The sequence below is a fragment of the Erythrolamprus reginae genome, chromosome 1 (genome assembly GCF_031021105.1).
Source record: "Erythrolamprus reginae isolate rEryReg1 chromosome 1, rEryReg1.hap1, whole genome shotgun sequence".
Classification (NCBI taxonomy): domain Eukaryota; kingdom Metazoa; phylum Chordata; class Lepidosauria; order Squamata; family Dipsadidae; genus Erythrolamprus; species Erythrolamprus reginae.
The window spans coordinates 224,418,488-224,433,868 of NC_091950.1; positions in this window are offsets into that span (position 1 = coordinate 224,418,488).

A 15,381-nucleotide genomic window follows, 5' to 3' on the forward strand; every position below is an offset into this window, starting at 1 on the left:
TCAGTGTAATAATCTTCCCTAATCTATTTAATGTAACTATCATTCCCAATGTAGTACTCTTCCTTACTCTATCTATCTTTCACTATCATGCCCAATATAAAATTATCCCAAATCTGATTTTCACAAATCATCTCAGTGAAACAATCTTTCATCTATTTGTTTTCACCATATTTCTGAAAATAATAATCTTCTATTCAGTTGAAATCCCAGATACTTCAAAAGGAAAAAAAGAAAATAAGAAAATATTAATCATAATCAATATTATTTATTTTTCCCATATTAATCCTCCTTTAATAATCATAGATTTCCTCCTGTTTTTCTTTACCATTATAATTCACATAATAATCTTATAATTCAAGTAATCAATAAGGGTATTAAAATATTAATCATCCATAATAATCATAACCAATTTCAATTTTCTCTTCCTTATTCTACCATTCCATTTTTGCATTGTTTACCCCTAAAAATAATTTTAAAAAAATAAAATACATCTTAATTGAACATTGTTACATACAACACATAATTTTTGCTCATTAATTCCCCATCCATATTTCCCAATCTTATCACCCATTCTATATTCATTTTTCCCTCATATATTTTTCTATAATAAATTCCAATTAAATTTAACATTCATCATTTAGTTCCCATAATTCCAATTCATCATTTTGCATTGTCTTATTATTTTGTAGATTTATAACTTTATGGTAAAACTCAGTGTTCTTCCTCTTGCTGCCATCTATATTTTCTTTTTTTTTGGGGGGGGGGGGGTATAAAATTTTTCTTTATTTTTCTTCCAACATACAATAAAAAACGCAGAAGGAGCAATAAAAAACATAGAATCAATGCTTACATTTCTTTGATACACATTTGATATTTCTTTGATACATTAAACATTCAGAGAGAAAAATGCTAATAATACTTTCAATATTTTTATCCTCTTCTTTGCTAAATTAATTAAAATTAACTACAGATGAGATATATTTCATCTACAGATAATAATATTATGTAATCTAATTCCTTATATTCCCTTTTTCTATTTATAATAAAACATAAACATAAACATTTTAACATCTTAACTCAATTTAATCCAATTTAATCCTTTCATTCCTGTGTTAACTCCAATGCTGCCACCAATCCTTATTTCATCATCTGGGTCTTTAATAGATTAAAATTAAATCATCATGTATTTCTTCAAAAGTAATTAAAAGAAAATACTTCTCAATTATTTTTAGTTTCCAACCATTCATAAAACTTTAACCAAATCTTATAGTAATCACATTCCTATTTATCTTTAAGTTTTAAATCACCTTAACATATTTAATTTACTTATTTACTTGTTTACTCATAAATGTACTACTGCTAACTGAATCTAATATTAATTACTAGAATTAAGAAAAAACTATTATAAAATATTACAAAATATTCTGAATACAATCAGCCATTTTCAAAGACCCCTTTTCCTTGTCTGTATTTAATATCTGTCTCCCCCATCTTTTTATATCGCTTCTTTTTATTTTTGATTCTTGAAGATCTACCACATCTTGGACAGCTGCGATGGACGCGAGGGGTAAAATGGTACAAAGCGGCACAGGTTCTTGAGCTTGGGTGTATTCAGGTTTGTGGGACAAGGCATTGGCTTGTTATCCCACTTGAAAATGTAGGTGATGTGGAAGTCGAATCTGGCAAAGAAAAAGGACCATTCGATCTGTCTCTGGCTTAACTTCCTGGCCATTTGGAGGAATTCCAAGATTTTGGGGTCGGTTCTGACCTCTACTTGGTGACGGGCTCCTTCCAGGTGATGTCGCCAGGCCTCAAAGGCTGTCTTAATCGCTAAGAGTTCTTTTTCCCAAATGGTATAGTGGCATTCAGCAGGTTTTAGTTTTCTGGACTAATACGCACAGAGAAACAAAGATCTGCCATCTTGGTGTTGTTGAATAAGTATGACTCCCACTCCAACATTGGAAGCGTCAGCTTCTACGATAAAAGGACAAGAGTGGTCTGGGTCCTGGAGGATAGATTCTTTCATGAAAGCTTTTTTGAGGTTGAGGAAGGCTTGTTGCTCTGCATTGCCCCATTGAAATTTAACTCCTTTCTGGAGAAGTCGAGTGAGGGGCGCAGTCAAGGTGACGAAGCTCGGAATGAAAGTTCAGTAATAGTTAACAAATCCCAAAAATCTTGGGATATCTTTAACTCGACATGGGGGTTGCCATGTTTGCAACACATCGAGTTTTCTGGTGTCCATGGCTTGGGGAGAAATCACATGTCCTAAGAATACAATGGAAGTTTGGAAAAATTGGCATTTCTATAAATTGGCATAAAGGTGGTTTTCTCTGAGGCATTGGAGGACTTGTCATAAGTGGTGTAGGTGGGTTTCTCTGGAGGGGGAGTAAATCAAAATGTCATCGAAATAAACGACCATGAAGTGGTCCAAAAATATTTAAATATGTTGTTCATTAAATGTTGAAACACTGCTGGAGCGTTGGTAAGTCCAAAAGGCATTACGGTGAACTCGAAATGGCCATAGTGGATGCCAAAGACAGTCTTCCATTCGTCGCCTTCTCAGATGTGAATGAGGTTTTAAGTGCCTCGCAAATCGATCTTGATGAAGATGGTTGCTGTGCTAAGGCATTCCATGAGTTGGGAGATCAAAGGCAATGGGTAGCAGTTACAGACGGTAATAGAATTGAGTTTGCGATAGTCACAGCAGAGTTGTAGATCTCAGGTTTTCTTTTTAACAAAAAGCACTGGGGCAAAGAGTGGTGAAGAGGATGTCAACAGAATCTTTTAAGGTGGCCAATTTGGGTTCCAACATTGAGTAGAGGTGCCCCCCAGGAAGCTTGGCATTTGACAATAAGTCAATGGCACAGTCTACCACTACCGTAATGCTCTCTACATGGGGCTACCTTTGAAAAGTGTTCGGAAACTTCAGATCGTGCAGAATGCAGCTGCGAGAGCAGTCATGGGCCTACCTAGGTATGCCCATGTTTCACCAACACTCCGCAGTCTGCATTGGTTGACGATCAACTTCCGGTCACAATTCAAAGTGTTGGTTATGACCTTTAAAGCCCTTCATGGCACTGGACCAGAATATCTCCGAGACCGCCTGCTGCCGCACGAATCCCAGTGACCGATTAGGTCCCACAGAGTGGGCCTTCTCCGGGTCCCGTCAACTAAACAATGTCGGTTGGCGGGCCCCAGGGGAAGAGCCTTCTCTGTGGCGGTCCCGGCCCTCTGGAACCAACTCCCCCCGGAGATTAGAACTGCCCCTACTCTCCTTGCCTTTCGTAAACTTCTTAAGACCCACCTGTGTCGTCAGGCATGGGGGAACTGAGACATCTGCCCTGGGCATATACAATTTATGAATGGTATGTGTGTATGTATGCGTGTTTAGAAAATGGGGTTTTTAAAATGTTTTAGTAGAAATTTAGATTTGTTATATACTGTTGTTTCCATTTTGTTGTGAGCCGCCCCGAGTCTGCGGAGAGGGGCGGCATACAAATCTAAATAAACAAACATAAGGTGGTGGAGGGTAATTGGTCTGCCTCTGTTTCATTGAAAATGTTGGCAAACTCCAAAATATCTGTTGGCAGGGTGCTGGCAAGCTGGGCCAGAAATTGAGTTGCAAAGGGTTGGCAGATACGCATTGAAGAATAGGAAAAGAAATGTGGGACCACAGAATGTGGGGGTTGTGGGTTCTTAGCCAAGCTAAGCCAAGAACTACAGTAAGCCCTCACCTATCGCTGGTGTTACGTTCCAGACCTGGCCGCGATAGGTGAAATCCGCGATGGGGAATTTATCGACTGATAGTACTTATTTAAGTATTTATATTGTAATTGTTTGGTAAGTTTTCATTGTTTTAAGTGTTTATAAACACTTCCCACACAGTATTTATTTTAGATACAGTATTTAAATACAGTATTTACAATTTTAGATATATATTTTTTTAAAAACCTGCCGATCGAGTTCCACAGGCTGTTTAACTCTGCCGATCGACTTCCTCAGAAACCCGCGAACCAGCGAAGATCCGCGAATGATTTTTCTCATTAATATTTCTTGAAAACCCGCGATGAAGTGAAGCCGCAGTAGGTGAAGCGCGATATAGCGAGGGACTACTGTATAGGGAAATGGAGCCTCTTGGTGACATAAAATTAGATGGATTCTTCATGGTGTTCAATGGTTAAAAAACCCATCCAAAACCCTCCCTGCTACTGCTCTAGTGGACTCCGGCACCACTACCAATTTCATGGATGAGACTTTCACTCTTTTTTCACACCATACATTTGTGCCCAGTCACACACACCATTGTAGTTGAGACCATTGGAGAGGGGTGGCATACAAATCTAATAAATACAAATACAAATACCATCGACAGTCATGTTTTGTTGTCCGGACCCATCAAGTTCAGGACCCAACCAATCAATTTAAATTTACCTCAGTGGCTAAGGTCAGGTATCTCAAAGGTGTCGGGTCATCTACCATAGAGCTGGAACTTGGTTTGGTGCCTGACCGGCCTAACATCTCATTTAGGCTGGGCTCTGTTCATTTCCCGGCAAGATGGCCTGGAGCTGTAGTGCTGGGCTGTGGTTTGGGAACAGAGCAGGAACGGTTGTACCATGTCTCTTCTGAGGGCAAGCAGGAAGGAGATGTCCAGCTTCTCCACAATACAGGCATAGGCCTTCCGCTCAGCATCTGGCTTTCTTGTCTTCACTCAGGTGAGATCTAGCCATGCCTAGGTCTATTAGCTCATCTAGGGCTATGACAACTATGCAGTTTCTGGGGTCTGCTGGCATCTGGAAAGCACATCTTGGTGCCAAGCGGGAGCCATTGTTTTGGAATCTTCGATATGGAGCTGGCACTGGTCTGTCATCTTCCCTAAACTGGCTTTGATAACTGGTCACATGGGTCTGGGTAGATTGCATTTTGCTTTCGATGGTCAAACCCAGCTGGTAGAGTTCGGGTAGTGTATCGGGTTGGTTGGCACATCATCATGGTCACATATTTTGGTGGCAGGCCATCCTGAAACAATTCCATCAGAGCCCCTCATTCCAATTCAGGGGCGCGACTAAGTTCCTAAATTCAGAGATATATTCAGAGATGGTCTTGGTGCCAAGTCATAGCTGGCGTAATTGGATAATGGCATTCTGTACATGCATGAGGATTGAAGTGGAAGAAATAAAAGAAGTGTTATTTGTTTGAAAATTACCAGTCTGTGAAGCTCTTATTATGAACAGTCAGCTGATTCTAGCCTGATTCAGAACATTTTGGCGAAAGCCCTGCACAGAACCAGTCAGCCTATACTATGGCAAACCTCCAGAATTATTTCTTAGTTCTAATGCAGACAGTTGCTACTTTACAAGCACAAGTCATGACCTTACAACAAAATCAAGCTGCAGCAGCTGCACCAGCTCCCCCCACCAGGTCATCATTCAACAGAGACCAAAGAATTATTTAGGCAGACCGTCAGAAAATTCCTGTTCAAGCATCTGGCGAAATCCTTCATAATCTTGTAGAATTGGATTCTGACATTTCAACAATGGCGTGCCCAGTCAAATGCAGCACCTCTGCACAGACTTATAATGAAGGAGACCTTCATTGCATCTTGCGTGAAGTCTGCTAGAGATGAATTGAAGAAGTTTCTGCATTGATTTAGAAATGGTACTACTTGGTCCCATTCTCCCAGGAATACTGACGGTCTGGCTAAATAAATCTTTGGTCTCACCCAGGAGAACAGGTAGCTCTTGCCTTTTTGGATGCACAAAAAGCCTTCGATAGCGTCAACTGGCAATACTTACAGGAAGTAATTAAAGAATTAAAATTGGGCACTAAATTTGAGAATATCATTAGAAATATTTATACAACACAATCAGCCAGAGCGATAATTAATAATGATATGACCAAATTAATTTCGATAGAAAAAGGTGTAAGGCAGGGATGCCCAATGTCCCCTCTATTATACATATTAACTCAGGAAATACTATTAAATAAAATCCGACATAATAAAGAAATAAAGGGAATTAAGGTAAAAGATGAAGAGTACAAACTGCAGGCGTATGCAGACGATATTGTATTTTTCATAGAAGATCCTATAAGATCTGGTCCAGAACTAATTAAAGAAATAGAAAAATCTGGTGAACTTTCAGGACTAAAAATCAACAAACAAAAAACGATGCTTATGACAAAAAATATGACCATAAAACAAATTAAGAAATTGGAAGAAATTACAAATCTACAAACTACAAAAAGCATTAAATATTTAGGATTAACAATTTCAAATAAAATTACATCCCTCAAAAAAGACAATTATTAATAAACTTTTACAAGAAACAAATAAAAATCTAGAAAAATGGAAAGACCTGCAATTATCCATGTTAGGCAGAATTGCCGTGATAAAAATGGACATTTTGCCAAAATTTTTCTACCTTTTTCAAGTTGCCCCCATCAATATTGAACAAAAATTCTTCAAGGAGATCAATAAAATCTTCTCAAAATTTATTTGGCACAATAAAAAGCCAAGAATTAAACTTAGATATCTCCAAGATTCTAAAAGCAGAGGAGGATTAGGACTCCCTAATCTAAAACAATACTACAGTGCAGTGAGCCTAACATGGATAAAAGAGTGGATTAACCTTACAAATAAAAAAAATACTGGTACTGGAAGGTCACGATTTACAGATGGGCTGGTATGCCTATCTATGGAAGGATGAAAAACAAAAACAAACTACCTTCAATAAACATTTGATAAGAAAATCGCTCTTAAAAACATGGCACGAGATTAAAAAAAATTTCTACAACAAAATTCCCAGATGGCTATCTACTATGGAAGCTATAACACACCCAAACTTAATAGACCCAACTAAGATGATCAGTTACAAAGAAATCTTACACCCAAATGGAGGCCTAAAAACTAGACAAGAACTGGAGTCACAAAACTACAAGATTGACTGGTGGACATACATACAAATCAAATCTAGATACAATAAGGACAAACAAACACCAGGCATAGCAATCTCCACCCAAATTCTAGATAAGATTCTAACAGGATGCGAGGATAAACAGATAACCAAATTATACCAGATTCTATTAGAACAGGATAAAGAAAAAGAAGTGATCAAAAACCCCATGATAGCCTGGGAGAAAAATATACAAAGAGAAATTCATATAGCAGAATGGGGAAAAACATGGAATGCAATAACCAAAATTACCCTATCATCTGCATATAAAGAAAATTATTAGAAGCTCTTCTACAGATGGTACTTACCGCCGGCGAGATTAGCCAAGATTTACCCAGCATTACAAAACATATGCTGGAAATGTAAAAAAGAAAAAGGCACTTTTTTCCATATGTGGTGGTCCTGCCCGAAAATTCAAAAAATTTGGAAAACTATTCACAATTGGCTGAAGGAAATTACAAAGGAAGAAATAGAGTATTCGCCCGAGGGCATGCTTCTTGGAATTTAGAAAAGATCATACTCAAAGCAAACACTTTTTTTATTGACACATATAAACACAGCCACTAGAATTGCGATAGCGCAAACATGGAGAAATGAACAGACTCCCAATGCAAACTTAATAATAGACAAGATATACTCATGTGCAGAGATGGACGAGATGACAAACTTACTTAAAGGAAATAGAATTTACGAATTTAAAAGTATGTGGTGTAATTGGCACGAATGGAATTTCTTGTATAATATGATACAAAATTGCAGTACAAATTGTAAATAACAAATACCTTTTGAATGTTTTTATTCTGTTCTTTATTGCATAGTATTAAGATAATGTTACTTATAAGACCTAACTTAACTAAGAACGATTGTAACAGGTAAAAAAGTTGGACAAGATCTGTAAACTGAACAAACAACATGTGATATATGTATTTAAGAAAACAATAAAAAGATACTTTTCTCCAGTATTTTTCCAGGTATCGAAGTCAGGCTAATAGGTCCGTAGTTGCTTGGATCCGTCTTTTCCCCTTTTTTTATGGATGGGAACTATGTCCGCTCGTTTCCAGCCTTCTGGTAGGTCTCCAGTGGTCCAAGATTTTTGGTAGATGAGGAGAAGAGGTTCCGCTATGGTGTCTGCCAGTTCTTTTAGAACTCTGGGGTGGAGTCTGTCAGGTCCCGGTGATTTGTACTCGTTAAGCTCCCTCAAGTAGTCCCTAATGGTAGCTTTGTCTGTGTTGAGTTCGGTTCCGGGGCTGTTATTTGCAGTTAGGTTGTAGGTTGGTTGGTTGGTGGTTCCTTTATGTGTGAGGACTGATGTAAAGTAGGTATTGAGCAGGTGTGCTTTGTCTCTGTTGTCGGTGATTTTGTTACCATCTTTGTTTTTTAGTATGGTGACTGTTTCCTTGATTTTTTTCTTGTTGTTTATGTGGTGGAAGAAGCTTTTTTTGTTGTCGTTAATTTTCGTTGCGAGGTGCTGTTCGAGTTGAGCTTTTGTTGTTCTTATGTTTTGCTTGCAGGTTCTGGCTGTTTGCTGATATTCCATCTTGGCTATGAGTCCTTCTTTCCATTTGTTGTACTTGGCTTTTTTTTTCTTTTACGTTGTCTGCGAGATTCTTGTTTAGCCATGCTGGTTTCATTTTAGCATTTCTGCTTTTTTTTTTTCATGAGGATTGAATTGTTTTGGGCCACAATGATAGTGTTTTTTAGGGCTTCCCAGGCATCCTGTGTGGATTTACTCTTTAGAAGTTCCTTCCAGGGTTTATTCTTCAGGTTCGCTCTGAGCTTGTTAAAGTCTGCTTTTCTGAAGTCTGGGACTGTAGTTGACTTGGGTGTTGTAGTTAGTGATTGCGCAAGGTTGAATTTTAGGATGGTATGGTCACTCTCACCTGGCGTCCCTTCTCCTTCTATTCCCTCAATCATTTCTTCCCTGTTTGTTAAAATTAGGTCTAGTATTGCGGTCCCTCTGGTTGCTGTTTCCACTTTTTGAGTTAGAAAGTTATCGGTGAGGCTGGTGAGAAATCTGTCAGACTTTCCACTTGGTGCTGAGCTTGTTTTCCAGTTAATGTCGGGGTAGTTAAAGTCCCCCATTATTATTGTGCTGTGCTTGTTGCATATTGCTGATAGTTGGGTTGTAAAGAGGTTGTCCGTTGTATCTGTTTGGTTTGGGGGCCTGTAGTAAACTCCAATTGTAATGTTGTCCTTTTTTTCTTTTATGCTAACCCATATGGTTTCAAGGGGGTTATCTTCTTTGAATTGATATAGCTCAGTGGCGGTGTAGTGGTCTTTTATGTATAGTGCAACTCCACCTCCTTTCTTGTTTGACCTGTTTTTCTTGAAGAGATTGTAGCCCTTTATCTGTGTGTTCCAGTCATGTGATTCGTCCCACCATGTTTCTGTAATACCAATTAGATTGTATTGGCCCTCATGCATTAGTACTTCTAGCTTGTCTTGTTTGTTCCCCAGGCTTTGTGCATTATTGTACAGGCATTTTAGGTGTTTGTGTCTGATTCTGGGTGGGCATTTTTTATCCTCTGAAATGTTAGTGGGCTTAATTTGCACCCCATTCTTATTTGGTTCATTGTTCATTTGGGCATCGAAGTTACAGTCTCCGAAATAGAAAGGGGACCCTCTGTTCTCATTAATTGAGGAAGATTTGGGAAAGTATAAGGGTAACCCCATCTCATTCAACTTAGATCCTAAGGTTCCCCCTGTCTGCCTCAAGCCCCGTAGGGTTCCTATTTCCCTTTTACCCAAGGTGGATGCTCAGCTTGACAAAACCATCACCCAAACTCATCACCCACTGACCATGCTTGGTGGGAAACCCCTATCATTATACCCCTTAAGCCTGATGGCTCGGTGAGAATCTGTGCCGACTATAAAGCTACTTTAAACAAGGCTTTGCAGTACAATGTCTACCCTATCCCAGTTGTACAGCACCTCTTACATACCTTGGGCAGCGGATCCATATTTGTTAAAATCGACCTTGCTCAGGCTTATCAGCAATTGCTGGTGGATTCTGCAACTGCAGAAGCCCAAACAATAGTTACGCATAGGGGGGTGTTCAAATGCACATGCTTGCAATTCGGGGTCTGCGTGGCCCCGGGAATTTTCCAAAGCCTTATGGAAAGGCTCCTCTATCAAATTCCCGGCATCATATTTCGAAGATGTATTGGTCTCAGCAGAATCTGAAATGCAATTGTGGGAAAGGGTCAGGGCTGTCCTCACTAAATTCAAAGGTACATGTCTCAAAGTTAAACCTGAAAAGTGTTTTTGGGGCGTTCCATCTATAGACATTTTAGGCTTCAAAATTGATAAAGGAGGTATTCGCCCAACAGAAGAAAAAGTACTAGCCATAAGAAACACCTCGACCCCGACCAACAAAACAGAATTACAAGCATTTTTGGGCTTGCTTAATTTTTATTTGGTATTTCTTAAACAGAAAGCAACAGTGGCGGAGCCTCTTCATTGCCTCCTTAAGAAGGGTGCAGCCTGGATGTGGGGACCCATTGAACAGCATGCTTTTCAGTCTATTAAAGATTTATTATCATCCAATAGTGTCTTAGTGCAATATAATAATATAATAATATTTTGCCTCTCATTTTAACGTGCATAGGTGCTGTCTTAAGCCACTCTTTTCCGGACGGCACTGAAGCTCCTATAGCCTTTTATTCCAAAACCTTGTCATCAGCCGAAAGAAATTATTCACAGTTGGGTAAAGAAGCACTAGCAGCCATAGCTGGCATCAAGCGCTTTCATTTGTACCTTTTCTGCCATCCTTTCACTCTCATAACTGACCACAAGCCCCTATTGGGCATTTTAGCCATTTTTTAAATCCAACTATGACTATGGGGGAGGGAGGAAATAGGAAATGCAGACGCACTTAGCAGATGCCCACATCTGCTAAGATGCCCACAACCAGAAATGGTGGAGGAGCTAGCACCAACAAATAATGTTCTATTAATCAAATTGAGCGAGTCACCCCTCCTATCCATTATAGATATTGTCAGGAAAACTGCCAAAGACCCAATATTGCATAAAGTTAAAGAGTGGGTTTTAAGGGGATGGCCTACAGAAAAGCAAACCAAACCATTTCAGATGTATAGAACCAGACAAATGGAATTGAATGTATTTAAAGACGGTTTATTATGGGGGGACAGAGTGATAATCCCAGATATATTGAGACAGAGAGTTTTTAAAATCTTGTACAATAGCCACCCGGTTATGGTCAGAATGAAAAGCCTGGTCAGAAGCCACCTATAGTGGCCGGGTATGGACAAGGACATCGAACTATGGGTGGCTACTTGTGACCCGTGCCAACAGACTAGACCAAGCCCTCCGACAATCAAGCCCTCGGAGTGGGAAACGGCACGAGCCCCGTGGTCTAGGATTCACATAGACTTCATCGGCCCAATTGCGGGACAATCTTTCCTCATTATTGTGGATGCATACTCCAAGTGGCTGGAAGTAGCCCTAATGCCATCCACGACCCCAAGCGCCACAATCAAAGTGTTAAGGTGACTATTTGCAACCCATGGCATACCCAACGTGCTCGTTCAGACAATGGCCCTCAACTGACGGCACGTCTAATGGAACTATTCTTGGTAGAGCTGGGAATCAGGCATGCCCTGGGATCCCCGCATTTTCCCCAAGCCAATGGATGGGTAGAACGGATGGTCAGAGTTACAAAGGAGGCACTCAGCTGTTCCACCCCAGGAAAGATTAGACAATTTTCTACTAGCTCAACACATAAACCCTTCAGCAACAACCCACAAAAGTCCAGCAGAATTTCTCATGGGGAGAAAACTGCGATCTCAACTGGATAGACTACACCCGGAATATTCAGCCGGGATAGATAAACCTAACCCTGAACCAGAAATAAGTTTGGGGGTTGGAGATCTAGTCTTTGCAAAAGACTTTGATTCAAACATAAAATGGAGAGAAGGGCGAGTTTAAGAAAAAACTGGCCCTAAATCATATATAATCACTTTAAACGACGGCAGACAATGGCACAGACACATAGACCAACTAAGGAAGTGCCTGACACAAAATCCACAAAACTCAACTAACTACGATACTCTGCCTCTTCTAGACAATGACTTTAACAATAGCAAAGAAGTAGAAGAACCAATGTATTCACCCGATCCAGTTTGTGAATCCAGTGATGTCTGCCCTTGACCCCTGGAGGCTGATGATGGTATGGCTGCATCAACGCAAACAGGCCAGGAAACACCAGGCCGGAGCGGAGCAGCACAAGAGCCAACCTCCCAGGAGGGTAACTCTACAGCAACTGAACTGCTCAGGCCACAACGTGAAAGTAAACCACCAATAAGACTGCAGGACTATGTCACTTGGCTAAATGATTGACAGAGTAATGGCCACTTATGAGGGGAGGGGTGTTGTGTTCTTGGTTTAAATGAAAGAATTATTTTGATTGGTTCCCGCGCGGAAAGCCGAAAATCTGCCACCAAAATTAAACGGCTATTAGTTAGTTTGCTGCCCTTTCTAAGAGTATAAATAAGGCAACAGACTAGCCGTTGCTTTTGTTGGGATTTAGCATAGTTGGTGTGTGTTCCTGTTTCAGTTCCCTGCTACTAATAAAGCACTGAAGAACTTCAACAGTCTCGTGTGTCCTGACTTAACAGTAGCCCTTCACTAGCTCTAAGGCTCAGTGGGCTCTAAGGCTCAGTGGGCTCAATGTTATTACAGTGGGCTCTTAGGCCATTGGATATGAGTATTCCAAGGTCTTTGACAGAGTGAGGCTCGGCTACAAGTTCATTTCCTCCAAGTACAGTAGTACCTCTACTTAAGAACTTAATTCGTTCGGGTTTCCGGGTTGGCAACGTGGAGTGAAGCAGCTGCAAGGAGGATCTCCTCCCTGGGCTTGCTTTTTTCCTCCGATCTCCGAGACCTTTCGGGGCACAGTTCGCTTGGAGGGCGACGTGGAAGATGAGGGACTATCTGGGTATCGATTGTTAAAAGGCGTTTTGCAATCGGTGCGAAGGACACCCTTTCTATCAGAGGCTGGAGGCACCCGTCTTTGCTGTCAAAGTATGGCGGGTCCGAAACTCCAAGGAGCCACCGCAGAGGGAAGCAAGTGAGAAATACAGATCTTTCCACAATTCTTTTTTTTAAGATCATACTATGTACTGCATATTGAAGAACTTATTCTAGAACTTTTTATTAGAAGTTAAAGATAGAAATTCTATTATATTGCTGAAATAGACTGCCTGTAAGGAGATCTAAAAAAAATTACCGTAGGAATCTACAAAAGCGGCGACGGTGAGGTGGAAAAATCCAGCAACCCTTTTTGATCGGGTGCTGGTTAATTTGAAAATACCGATCTCCGAAGGGACTTTAAAAACTTTTTCCCAGGACAGTGTTTAATTTGGATTTTTGGAACCATTGATAATATAATACTGAAGCACATAGATATTGATTTTTCCTTTGCTGGTGTGCGTGGAATCCGGAATTGAACTCAAAGATCCAATATAACAGATCGAGAGAGCAGAGGAAATATTCATCTATCCCCCTCTCTCTTTTTCCTATTTATTGAGAACTGCGGTGTTTGCAATTGGGGTGTCTGGAAGAAGGAGAAAGTAGCAAAAGTGGTTCTTTGAATATAAAAAACCTGAAAGCCAAGGGAGCCGAGTGATTTGACAAGAGGACGAGGAGAACGCCGAGAACAGAAGGGAGATTTGTTCCACAATCCACAACTTTAAGAATAGGAAGCCGGCGCTGAGGACAGCCCCAGAGACGGGGTGCAAAACAGCATAGGAACCGAGGAGTCGGAGGAGAGCCGAAACAGACAAGTCAGCACAAACCAGCAAGACCTTGTACTTTCCCTGCCCCTGAAAAGGAGGAAAGTCACACTCAGCGAACTCAAATACAATCAACCCTATAATTAACTCGTTAACTCTTTCAAAAAAAAAAAAAGAACTGCATCTCAGAGCCGCACTTCAGAACACTTAAAGCTTTCGAAAGTCCTTAGAATAAGGACTCTTTAACAGCATGAACTACAATCAACAATCAAAGAGGGGAGAGAAGACACAATACCTCTTATACTTCACACATTTGCTTATAATTTTCTTATGATTTCTACTCTTATAATTACTCATAACTACTATACATAAGGGTATTTATATATATATAATATAGATAAGAATAAGCATTAGAACTATTTATAGTATTGTGTTAATATTTCTTTCTCATTATAATCCTCCTCTTAACATAATAAATAGATAGATAGGAATTGGAAATTGAAAGCATATTATTTGCCTAATATTTTTAAGAGTATCTTAATTGTTCTTCTTTATTTCTTTATTACTTTGGATTGCAATAAGATAGAAAACTATAGAATATTGATAAGAATTAGAACTGAACTGTATAGAAAATAAGTTTATACGTTTATAAGTTTATATTTACATTGTTATTTACATTGCTATTTGCAAAGGAATTTAGAACCATTTAATTAATTACAAACTAGAAAGTTGATTGTTAAAATTTAATTAGTGAATGAAATACAGCAAGAGTTATTAATCTGCTTAAACACTTTTCTCTCATCTCCTATGGTGATCTGGAATAGAATATTCACTATATTGGAAAAGCAAAATCAGATCATAAAAGAGATGGCTAGTTATCAACCTAAAGGTGGCAAAAAAACCACCACCACAACAAATACAGCTTCCCCTGCCTCTCAAAGGCAAATAGATAAGATGTTAAATGTAGAGAAGGAAAAAGAGAGTACATTATTGATGCAAAATATGAACAAAACTTTAACAGTAATGCAGGAGACCATGTTGAAACTGCAGGAACTGATTACAAATAATCATGTAGAATTAAAAACGGATATACTGAGACTAGAAAATCGATTGGAATCCGCACAAGCAGAAACACAAAAAAATGAGGAAAAAATAATAACAGTAGAAAAAAGGACAGAACAAAATGAAAAAAAACTGGAACAGGTTGATCAAAAACTCATAGAATCCCACAGAGAGCTCGAAAACTCCTTGATCCAATTGGAATTAGAGAGATCATCTTACTTTCTAAGATTTCAAAATGTGGTAGAGGCAGAAAATGAAAACCTTGGGGAGATTATGACAACAATAATCTCAGGGATATTACAGACTAACAGAGAGGAAGTCATAAATGAATTAGACGAAATTTACAGAATCAATACTAATTTTGCGAGAAGACATCGATTACCCAGGGAAATACATTTAAGATTTGCTAGAAAGATCACAAGAGACAGGGTATATGCAGCCTCTAGAGAAGGGAAAATGACATATAAAGGGAGAGAACTAAATATTTTTAAACAAATCCCTAGGAAGATTAGAGAACGAAGAAGGGAATATAGAAACTTAGCCTCCCTCCTGAACAAAAAGGAAATAACATTTAGATGGATAACACCAGAGGGGATGATGGTAAAAATAGAAGGAAG